Consider the following 12,735-nt stretch of genomic DNA (forward strand, 5'->3'; position numbering starts at 1 on the left):
CAGCAAAGTGTGTTTAAATCATTTCTAACATGTTAATTTCTGCTAGTTAGTTTTTGCTACCATGTGAGTTTTAGCTTGCTAGAGCATGCTAACTGATGAGTGTTAATTCACCTGTTTCCATACATGTTTCATTTTAAAACATTTGTCTTACAAAGGAGTTGTTTAATCTAACTGCTTAACTATTTATCTGTACATGGAATTGTATTTGTTGGTTTTTTTACTCATTTTTTCTAATCTTTACAGGAAAATGCCACGGGCACTATCTGATGTGTGGAGACATTTCACTGCAGCTAATATAGAAGAAAAAGCTGAGTACATTTGCAAATACTGTCCCAAATCATATGTGAAGAATGCAACAAAGATGCAGAATCATCTGGCCAAGTGCATAAAGTTCCTTCAGCACTCACAAAAAGCAACCTCTGACAAAAGTCCCTCTACTTCTATTCGAGGTGAAAATGTTGAATCAGACACCTTATCGATAGCAACAGCTCATGGTCCTCCTGGAATCCGAAGTTTTTTTGGACTCAATGGAGGAACGTGTCCGAGAAATTCTGATGAATGTCTTGCTCGAGCTGTGTGTGCGCAACTGGTTCACCTCTGATGCTCACAGGCAATGTGTATTGGAAGAGATTTCTGAATGTTCTTCGCCCAGCATACACCCCTCCAACCAGACATGCTTTATCTACTAATTTGCTGGATGCAGAGTTCAACAGAGTTCAAGTGAAGGTCAAGCAGGTCCATCTCTGATGGGGGTTGAATGTTCGAGGGCAAGGAATAATTAACTACATCATCTCCACACCTCAACCAGTATTCTACAAGAGCACAGACACAAGGGACAACAGACACACCGGTCTCTACATTGCAGATGAGCTGAAGGCAGTCATCAATGACCTTGGACCACAGAAGGAATTTGCACTGGTGACGGACAATGCTGTGAACATGACGGCTGCTTGGTCTAAAGTGGAGGAGTCCTACCCTCACATCACACCCATTGGCTGTGCTGCTCAAGCATTGAATCTGCTCCTCAAGGACAACATGGCACTGAAAACAATGGATACACTCTACAAGAGAGCCAAGGAAATGCTTAGGTATGTGAAGGATCATCAAGTTATAGCAGCAATCTACCTCATCAAGCAAAATGAGAAGAATAAGAGCACCACATTGAAGCTGCCCAGCAACACCCCTTGGGGTGGTGTCATCATGTTTGACAGTCTCCCGGAGGGGAAGGAGTCTCTCCAAGAAATGGCCATATCTGCCGATATGGACAGCCCCATCAAGAGAATCCTCCTGGATTATGTATTTTGGGAGAGAGTGGTAAGCAGCCTGAAACCTATAGCAGTAGCCATTGCACGGATTCAGGAGACAATGCCATCCTGTCTGATGTTCAGAGTCTGCCCATTTCACTGTTGCTCCAAGCAGAGGAAATTGCAGTTCTGAAATACATCAAAAAGTGAAGACTTCTGCCTGAAGCCCATACATGTCCCAGTGTACATGTTGGACCCCAAGTATGCTGGCAAGAGCATCCTATCTGGTGCAGAGATCAACAAGGCCTATGGTGTCAACACTACCGTGTCTCGCCACCTTGGCCTGGATGAGGGCAAGGTTCTTGGCAGTCTGAAGAAGTACACTTCCAAGCAAGGGCTTTGGGATGGAGATGCAATATGGCAGTCGTGCCAACATATCTCATCAGCCACCTGGTGGAAGGGACTTTGTGGATCTGAGGCTCTTTCCCCTGTTGCCTCCATCATCCTCCAAATCCCACCAACATCAGCCGCCTCAGAGCGCAACTGGTCCTTGTTTGGGAACACACACACACACACACACACACACACACACACACACACACACACACACACACACACACACACACACACACACACAAAAGCACGCAACAGGCTGACCAATACAAGGGTTGAAAAATTGGTGGCCATCCTCAACAAGGTTGGAAAGTGACATTTAAGATGAGGCCTCAGAATCTGATGTTCAAGAAGTAGACATTGATGAGGTCCAGGAAGAAGACATGGAAGCCTGAGAGGAAGACAACCAAAGCTTTAGTTTCTAGACTAATCATTTTACAGATGTATGTTGAAAATGTTTTTGGCAGATGCGATGGATCATTGGGGATCATTCAATATTCCCTTTATTTTGTTGTTCAGTGAAATCATCCCATGTGAAGAGTCAACTCACTTAATTAAAGTTCAATTCGTAACTAAACAGTTTTTTTTTAAATTCTATTGGAAGGATTTAACCATTTGCAATTATATTACATATGATAAGGCAAAAGGTATATGTTTCTGTCTCTATATGAAATGGTAAATATAGCCAATGCAAAAAAACATCTACATTTAAATGGTATCAATATTAGTTTGCATATATTCCCATTAATTCCCACAGAAAGTTTCCAGCTCTGAATATTCCCCAAAATGTGCAACCCTAGTCACACACCTAGGAGTTCTGGGAAACCAGGGAATTTATTGAAAGTTCCCAGAATTTTGCAACTCTACACACACCTAGCCCCTCCCCTCGGCATCATACCTGCCCTGGCGCTCCCAAAAAGTGCTCTGGTAATAATAGCTTCTCTCTCACACAATAAGCGTCACACAATAGCATGTGGGTTTCCGTCTGAGCTGAGCGTGCGGTTACCTTTTCAGAAGTAGGGTGGGGAGCTGTAGGTGCAACCTTGTCAATGAGCCACTGGAGGTGGATTACACTGCTGCTGAGAGGCTGTGGGGTGGAGGGGGATTACACTGCTGCTGGGAGGCTGTGGGGTGGAGGTGGATTACACTGCTGCTGGGAGGCTGTGGGGTGGAGGTGGATTACACTGCTGCTGGGAGGCTGTGGGGCGGAGGGGGATTACACTGCTGCTGGGAGGCTGTGGGGTGGAGGTGGATTACAGTGCTGCTGGGAGGCTGTGGGGTGGAGGGGGATTACACTGCGAGGGATTACACTGCTGCTGGGTGGCTGTGGGGTGGAGGGGGATTACACTGCTGCTGGGAGGCTGCGGGATTACACTGCTGCTGGGAGGCTGTGGGGTGGAGGTGGATTACAGTGCTGCTGGGAGGCTGTGGGGTGGAGGGGAATTACACTGCTGCTGGGAGGCTGTGGGGTGGAGGTGGATTACACTGCTGCTGGGAGGCTGTGGGGTGGAGGTGCTGCTGGGAGGCTGTGGGCACATTCCTCCAGACACCGGTCATGTTGTGACAGCACCCAGAGGAGGTGGTGGCGGTAGTATCAGGGGGCTAACAGAAACCAGGCCAATTGTCTAGCTGCTCCACTTCTCCTAATAATAGGACCAGTCATAGAGGATACACACATACCACATATCTCTGTTGCATTTTCCATTTTTTTTTACCTTTATTGAACTAGGCAAGTTAATTAAGAACAAATTCTTATTTTCCATGACGGCCTAGGAACAGTGGGTTAACTGCCTTGTTCAGGGGGCAGAACAACAGATGTTTTACCTTGTCAGCTCAGGGATTCGATCTTGCAACCTTTCGTTTACTAGTCCAACGCTCTAACCACTAGTCTACCTGCTGCCTCATATCACTAAGAACACACAAACCCTTCATCAGCTGTGTTTTAGAACAAACTGTACCACTGTCATGTCATAATGACTCAAAATCACCTGTTTTCAGAGTGTATTTGTGCGACGTGTGTGTGGTATTCACATGCATTCTAGGGTGTGTATGTATAGGCTAGAGGTCGACCGATTATGATTTTAACGCCGATACCGATTATTGGAGGACCCGAAAAAGCCGATACCAATTAATCGGCCGATTTTTTAGATGTATTTATTTATTTGTAATAATAACAATTACAACAATACTGAATGAACACTTTTATTTTAACTTAATATAATACATCAATAAAATCAATTTAGCCTCAAATAAATAATGAAACATGTTCAAGTTGGTTTAAATGCAAAAACAAAGTGTTGGAGAAGCAAGTAAAAGTGCAATATGTGCCATGTAAGAAAGCTAACGTTTAAGTTCCTTGCTCAGAACATTAGAACATATGAAAGCTGGTGGTTCCTTTTAACATGAGTCTTCAATATTCCCAGGTAAGAAGTTTTAGGTTGTAGTTATTATAGGAATTATAGGACTATTTCTCTATACGATTTGTATTTCATATACCTTTGACTATTGGATGTTCTTATAGGCACTTTAGTATTGCCAGTGTAACAATATAGCTTCCGTCCCTCTCCTCGCCCCTACCTGGGCTCGAACCAGAAACACATCGATAACAGCCACTCTCGAAGCATCGTTACCCATCGCTCCACAAAAGCCACAGTCCTTGCAGAGTAAGGGGAACAACTACTTCAAGGTCTCAGAGCGAGTGACGTTACCGACTGAAACGCTATTAGCGTGTACCCCGCTAACTAGCTAGCCATTTCACATCGGTTACACCAGCCTAATCTCGGGAGTTGATAGGCTTGAAGTCATAAACAGCTCAATGCTTGAAACACAGCGAAGAGCTGCTGGCAAACGCACGAAAGTGCTGTTTGAATGAATGCTTACGAGCCTGCTGCCGCCTACCACCACAGTCAGACTGCTCTATCAAATCATAGACTTAATTCTAACATAACACACAGAAATATGAGCCTTAGGTCATTAATATGGTCAAATCCGAAAACTATCATTTCGAAAATAAAACGTTTATTCTTTCAGTGAAATACAGAACCGTTCCGTATTTTATCTAAAGGGTGGCATCCCTAAGTCTAAATATTGCTGTTACATTGCACAACCGTCAATGTTATGTCATGATTATGCACAATTCTGGTCTTTGTTAGGAATAAATGGTCTTCACACAGTTCGCAACGAGCCAGGCGGCCCAAACTGCTGTATATATCCTAACTCTGTTGCACGGAACGCAAGAGAAGTGACACAATTTCCCTAGTTAAAAGAAATTCATGTTAGCAGACAATATTAACTAAATATGCAGGTTTAAAAATATATACTTGTGTATTGATTTTAAAGAAAGGAATTGATGTTTGTGGTTAGGTACACATTGGTGCAACGACAGTGCTTTTTTCGCGAATGCGCTTGTTAAATCATCACCCGTTTGGCGAAGTAGGCTGTGATTCGATGAGAAATTAACAGGCACTGCATCGATTATATGCAACGCAGGACAAGCTAGATAAACTAGTAATATCATCAACCATATGTAGTTAACTAGTGATTATGTTAAGATTGATTGTTTTTATAAGATAAGTTTAATGCTAGCTAGCAACTTACCTTGGCTTCTTGCTGCACCCACGTAACAGGTGGTCAGCCTGCCACGCAGTCTCCTCGTGGAGTGCAACGTAATCGGCCACAATCGGTGTCCAAAAATGGCGATTACCGATTGTTATGAAAACTTGAATTCGGCCCTAATTAATCGGCCATTCCGATTAATCGGTCGATCTCAAGTATAGGCACCTTGGTGGTGTTTGTGTCAGGCAGGCAGATATAAGTATTTGCCCTCGCTCCAGGCTATAAATGTTACACAATGGTACCTTGTGTGGTGTCCACTGCATAGTAATACTGCCTGAGTCAGACTTGCTACCCTCATAATTTAACTCCCCAAAAAACTGATGGTATCTGTATTGCAATACTGATGATAATAATAATGGTGATCCGGAGATAATCCAGGCAGAAATGCCGCCAATATTAATCCTGTGTCTGTGAGGCCCATACAGCCTGAGCCTGGAGCCTAGGCTGGAGCCTTCAGTTCAGATGGGCAGATAATGAACCTCCCTGGTAGGTAGCTACAGTAGTACATTGTAACATGTAGTCCACATAATACAGTTTGACTCCTTTGACTATACCCTGAAATCTGACTACTGTATGCCATCTACTGTCAGAGCAATGGTGGAAGAATAATGACAAGCCGTAAAATAATAATAAATAATAATTTGTTGGGTGCTTATATTTGTCCTGTTTCAAATAGAAATTAGTTTCTGTGTATCCCAACTCCCCGAGACACCCTTGGAGAGTGGAGTCACGACCATTGTCAGCCATTATCAACCGTGTGGACGATTATAGATGAAGGCAAAGGGGACCTTCATCATCTGAAGTTGAGGAAGTGAGTCCACTTGAAAAAAACATGATGCTTGACTGCCCTGATATGGTTTATAATTTCAGAGATCACTTCCCTGCCCTTAATAAGTCCTCTGCTACCTGGTTCCTTGGCATGGTCTCAACAGGGTATTACTTGTTCAGAACACAAAGATGTCTGTCTTTAGGAACGCCTCCACTTGGCTTCATGGAGCCTGACATGTTAGATCTCGCTGCTTGACAGCAGCTTTAGTAACTAACTCATCTCTAGAATCTTCATAACCTTAAAGCCTGCTACACCGTCGTATACGGTCAGTTCCAAAAATTCAGTGCCACAAAAGTACATAGAACTACACTGAACAAAAATTTAAATGCAACATGCAACAATTTCAAAGATTTTTGTTACAGTTCATATAAGGAAATCAGTCGATTGAAATAAATTCATTAGGTCCTAGTCTATGGATTTCACGACTGGGAATACAGATATGCATTTGTTGGTCACAGAGGACATGGATCAGAAAACCAGTCAGTATGTGGTGTGACCACCATTTGCCTCATGCAGCGCGACATCTTCGCATAGAGTTGATCAGGCTGTTGATTGAGGCCTGTGGATTCTTTTTTTTCCACCTTTATTTAACCAGGTAGGCCAGTTGAGAACAAGTTCTCATTTACAACTGCAACCTGGCCAAGATAAAGCAAAGCAGTGTGACAAACACAGAGTTACACATGTGATAAACAAATGTACAGTCAATAACACAATAGCAAAATCTATATACAGTGTGTGCAAATGTAGTAAGATTTGGGAGGTAAGGCAATAAATAGGCCATAGTGGCAAAATAACTACAATTTAGCAAATAAACACTGGAGTGATAGATGTGTAGAAGATGAATGTGCAAGTAGAGATACTGGGGTGCAAAGGAGAAAAAAAAGAACAATATGGGGATGAGGTAGTTAGGTGGTCCAATTACAGATGGGCTGTGTACGGGTGCAATGATCAGTAAGCTGCTCTTACAACTAATGCTTAAAGCTAGAGAGGGAGATATAAGACTGCAGCTTCAGTGATTTTTGCAATTCGTTCCAGTCATTTGCAGCAGAGAACTGGAAGGAAAGGCGGCCAAAGGAGGAGTTGGCTTTGGGGATGACCAGTTAAATATACCTGGAGCGCGTGCTACAGGTGGGTGCTGCTATGGTGACCAGTGAGCTGAGATAAGGCGGGGCTTTACCTAGCAAAGACTTATAGATGACCTGGAGCCAGTGGGTTTGGCGACGAATATGAAGCGAGGTCCAGCAAGTTATTTTGTAAATGACATCGCCGAAGTCAAGGATCGGTAGGATAGTCAGTTTTACGAGGGTATGTTTGGCAACATGAGTGAAGGATGCTTTGTTACGAAATAGGAAGCCGATTCTAGATTTCATTTTGGATTGGAGTTGCTTAAAATGGTGTAAAATAGTCATATGTTTGAAAAATTGAAGTTTTTGCATTTTTGAGGAATTTGAATAACGCGCCACGGGATTACACTGGCTGTTGAGTAGGTGGAACGCAAGCATCCCACCTAGCCCATAGAGGTTAATGTGAGTCTGGAAGGAGAGTTTACAGTCTAACCAGACACCTAGGTATTTGTAGTGTCCACATATTCTAAGTCAGAACCGTCCAGAGTAGTGATGCTAGACGGGCGGGTGGGTGCGGGCAACGATCGGAAGAAAAGTATGCATTTAGTTTTACTTGCATTGAAGAACAGTTGGAGGCCACGGAAGGAGTGTTGTATGGCATTGAAGCTCGTCTGGAAGTTTGTTAACACAGTGTCCAAAGAAGGGCCAGAAGTTTACAGAATGGTGTCGTATGCGTAGAGGTGGATCAGAGAATCACCAGCAGCAAGAGCAACATCATTGATGTATACAGAGAAAAGTCAGCTACAGGATGAAAAAGCTAGCCTTTGCTTTCCTAACTACCTGTGTATATTGGTTCCTAACTTCCCTGAAAAGCTGGGCTATTCGATGCTAATGCAGTATGCCACAGGGTGTTTTTGTGCTGGTCAAGGGCAGTCAAGTCTGGAGTGAACCAAGGGCTATATCTATTCTTAGTTCAAATTTTTTTGAATGGGGAATGCTTACTTAAGATGGCGAGGAAAGCACTTTTAAAGAATAACCAGGTATCCTCTACTGACGGAATGAGGTCAATAGCCTTCCAGGATACCCGGGCCAGGTCGATTAGAAAGGCCTGCTCGCTGAAGTGTTTTAGGGAGCGTTTGACAGTGATGAGGGGTGGTCGTTTGACCGCAGACCCATTACGGACAATGAGGCAGTGATCGCTGAGATCCTGGTTGAAGACAGCAGAGGTGTATTTAGAGGGCAGGTTGGTCAGGATGATATCTATGAGGGTGTCCATGTTTACGGATTTAGGGTTGTACCTGGTAGGTTCCTTGATCATTTGTGTGAGATTGAGGGCATCTAGCTTAGATTGTAGGATGGCCGGGGTGTTAAACATATCCCAGTTTAGGTCACCTAACAGTACAAACTCTGAAGATAAATCGGAGGCAATTAATTCACATATGGTGTCCAGGGCACAGCTGGGGGCTGAGGGGGGTCTATAACAAGCGACAACAGTGAGAGACTTATTTCTGGAAAGGTGGATTTTTAAAAGTAGAAGCTCAAACTGTTTGGGCACAGACCTGGATAGCAAGACAGAACTCTGCAGGCTGTATCTGCAGTAGATTGCAACTCCACCCCCTTTGGCAGTTCTATCTTGACGGAAAATGTTGTAGTTGGGGATGGAAATTTCAGAATTGTTGGTGGCCTTCCTAAGCCAGGATTCAGACACGGCTAGGACATCAGGGTTGGTGGAGCGTGCTAAAGCAGTGAATAAAACAAACAGAGAGGAGGCTTCTGATGTTAACATGCATGAAACCAAGGCTTTTACGGTTACAGAAGTCAACAAATTATAGCGCCTGGGGAATAGGAGTGGAACTGGGGGCTACAGGGCCTGGGTTAACCTCTACATCACCAGAGGAACAGAGGAGGAGTAGGATAAGGGTATAAGAACTGGTCGTCTAGTCCGTTGGGGAGAGAGAATGAAAGGAGCAGATTTCTGGGCGTGGTAGAATATATTCAGGGCATAATGTACAGACAATGGCATGGTAGGATGTGAGTACAGTGGAGGTAAACCTAGGCGTTGAGTGACGATGTGAGAGGTTTCGTCTCTGGAGGCACCAGTTAAGCCAGGTGAGGTCTCCATATGTGTGTGGGGTGGGACATACGAGCTATCTAAGGCATTGTGAGCGGGACTGAGGGCTCTACAGTGAAATAAAACAATAAGAACTAGCCAAGACAGCAGTAGACATGGCATAATGACATTAGAGAGAGGCATAAAGCAATCACAGGTGTTGATCAGGAGAGCTAAGACAACGGGTAAATGCCGATGAATGGGCTGAGCGGGTCAGTTCGGTACATACAGGACCTGAGTTCAAGGTTGGGGCCGACGGGTAAACAAAATTAGGTACTGTGTTATTGAAACAGTCCAGGGGGAATCAGCTGTGTAGCCGAGTGATCATAGGGTCGAAAGAGCAGCAATAGGTGAGTCAGGGTGCTGTTCGGTAGTCACTACTATGCTAGGCGAGCTGGGGACACAGCGTTCAGAAAAGCTAGCGGGCCGGGGCTAGTAGATGGTTCTTTGGCGACATCGTAACAGAATAGCCTGTTGAGACCACGTTGGGCGATCACGTCGGCAGTCCAGTCGTGATGGATCAGTTGGGCTCCGTGTACCAATTGGCAAAGGAGTTATTGTAGCCCTAGAATTAGCTGGCATATGTTCCTAATTCAAGGCTAGGTCAAAGCTAGCTGTTGCTTGCTTTGGGACAGAGGCGTTAGCTAACAGTAGCCACTTGTTTGCAGCTAGCTAGCTGCGATGATCCTGTGTAATGATCCAGAGCGGAAGGAATCCGGTGATGTGGTAGAGAGAAGCAGTCCGATATGCTCTGGGTTGATATCACGATGTGCAGACTGGCAGGTGTTGTCCGAGCTAAGGCTGGCTGGTGAACAAGAAAAAGGTGAAGACCGCTAGCCGTGGCTAACAAAGACTAGTAGCTAGTTAGCTGGCGAGCTCCTGATGGAAGTTCAAGTTATAAGGAATATAAAAGCAGATCCCTACCACATTGGGTGAGGTGGGTTGCAGGAAAGTATATTTAGTTTGTAGATAGAAAGTGAGATGAAGATAAATACAAAAAAAGACTGGCTATTTACACGGGATAAGACAAAGACAAACACACGTCCTACTGCTACGCCATCTTGAATGTTGTCCCGCTTCTCTTCAATGGCTGTGTGAAGTTGCTGGATATTGGCGGGAACTGGAACACACTGTGGTACATGTCAATCCATAGCATCCCAAACATGCTCAATGGGTGACACGTCTGGTGAGTATGCATGATGAAACATGAGGTGATGGCGATGGATGAATGGCATGACAATGGGCATCAGGATCTCGTCACAGTATCTCTGTGCATTCAAAATAAAACGCAATTGTGTTTGTTGTTCGTAGCTTATGCCTGCCCACACCATAACCCCACCATGAGGCACTCTGTTCACAACGTTGACATCAGCAAACCACTCACCCACACAACGCCATACACGCTGTCTGCCATCTGCCCGGTACAGTTGAAACTGGGATTCATCCATGAAGAGCACACTTCTCCAGTGTGTCAGTGGCCATCGAAAGCGAGCATTTGCCCACTGAAGTCAGTTACGATGCCGAACTGCAGTCAGGTCAAGACCCTGATGAGGACGACGAGTACTCAGATGAGGTTGCCTGAGATGGTTTCTGACAGTTTGTGCAGAAATTCTTTGGTTGTGCAAACCAACAGTTATATCAGCTGTCCGGGTGGCTGGTCTCAGACGATCCCGCAGGTGAAGAAGCCGGATGTGGAGGTCCAGCGCTGGTGTGGTTACACGTGGTCTTTGGTTGTGAGGGCGGTTGGACGTACTACCATTGGAGGCGGCTTATGGTAGAGAAATTAACATTCAATTCTCTGGCAACAGCAGTGATGGACATTCCTGCAGTTGGCATGCCATTTGCAAACTGTGGCATTGTGGTGTGTGACAACTGCACATTTTAGAGTGGCCTGTTATTGTCCCCACCACAAGGTGCACCTGTGTAATGATCATGCTGTTTAATCGGGTTCCTGATATGCCACACCTGTTAGGTGGATGGATTTTCTTGGCAAAGCAGAAATGCTGACTAATAGGGATGTAAACAAATTTGTTTACAACATTTGAGAGAAATACGCTTTTTGTGTGTATGGAACATTTCTGGGATCTTTTATTTTAGCTCATGAAACATGGGACCAACACTTTACATGTTGCGTTTATATTTTTGATCAGTATACGTAGAACTACGCTCCGTCGCTCAGTTCGCGTAGTGTCTAGAGCCCTTTAGGGTCTGTTATTCTCATGACTGTCTAAGACGAATGGTGTCATTTTGAAATGGTCTTCTTTACACCATATTGACAACCAACTTGTTGATGCGCTGTACAGACAACACGCTCTCTGTGGCCCAACACAATATGTCAGAACAGTCCTTCAGCCATGTGCCAGTACTGATGAGTACATCATGTCTACCAGAGACACAGCGAGAGATGATTGATGGGTTTTATTCCCTCCAACAGTCAGAAAGTCTAGTGCCTCTAATTGAACATTTACATCTTTGCCACTTCTTACAGCTTCTACAGTATTCTACAGTCAGCTCCATGTCATGGCTTATCAGTTGTATTCTGTCCAGCCCGTCTGTCATGCCGTGGCAGGTGCAACAGAACCTATAGTGGTGCTGGTGCTGTAACCATCCCGTACGGTGCCAGGTGGCTCTGCTGACTGATCTAAACAAGCAGGAGGGCATCCCTCAGCGCTCCAGGCCTGGCACCTCTCACCAGTCCAATGGTCCCACAGGGCTGCCTTGAGGACAGAGGACAGGGCACACAGTGGACTTAGTAATCTTACCCCTCCCTCAGTCCTAAGGCAGTGCAATAGATATCTAGGTACAATTGATATTAGGAGCAATTGATTAGAACTCAACACGTCCTGTGTGTGTGTTTCCTTAGTACTGTTTTCCTACTACCACTGACCAGTGAATTGGTTCACAACATTACCCAGCACACATAATCACAACAAGCATCTAGCCAGCCTGCCTGGTATTGGCTCTCTGCTAATCATTAATCTCCTGAGTCCTCTCCTTCTCCTTTCATCTCTCTATCACCCTTCAGTGTTCCTTCCTACCCAGTACTTCATCCCTACTGCCAAAACCGGCACGCAAGTGATTCAAAATATATAATAATAATAATAATAATAATAATAATAAAGATTGGATTTTTTGGTTATATAAATAAATTCTGGAAATCTGTTCCCAAGTATTCCTACAAATAAAGAGAGATACATATGTGATCGTGTCTCAATGTAATCAAGGTATGAAATTATTGTTATTTTCAAATACAATCTCGTTGGGTTAATTTGTGTTCAATTTGATAGGTACTAATTTGTATAAGTATGTTCCCGGCCTCCCTCCGCTCAGACAGAAATTGGACCGTGGTTGAATCTAGTTGCCTAACCCTGCCCTACCTCCCTCGTATTACTACTACTGGGCTGCCTGCTTGTTTAACCAGTACCAGCACCTCTGGTCAAAAGGAAACTACCAGCATCAATCAGTCAGTCAGCTTTTACG

The 12,735-nt window shown here is 44.5% G+C and overlaps 1 protein-coding gene across 5 annotated transcripts in view; it reads right to left on the reverse strand.

Moving 5' to 3' along the window:
- The window catches only part of LOC106563448 (spectrin beta chain, non-erythrocytic 1), a 109,041-nt gene that overhangs the window by 45,035 nt on the left and 51,271 nt on the right, over nt 1-12,735 (reverse strand). The gene's annotated exons all lie outside the window — the stretch shown is intronic.

This window comes from Salmo salar, chromosome ssa11, assembly GCF_905237065.1.
Source record: "Salmo salar chromosome ssa11, Ssal_v3.1, whole genome shotgun sequence".
Lineage (NCBI taxonomy): Eukaryota > Metazoa > Chordata > Actinopteri > Salmoniformes > Salmonidae > Salmo > Salmo salar.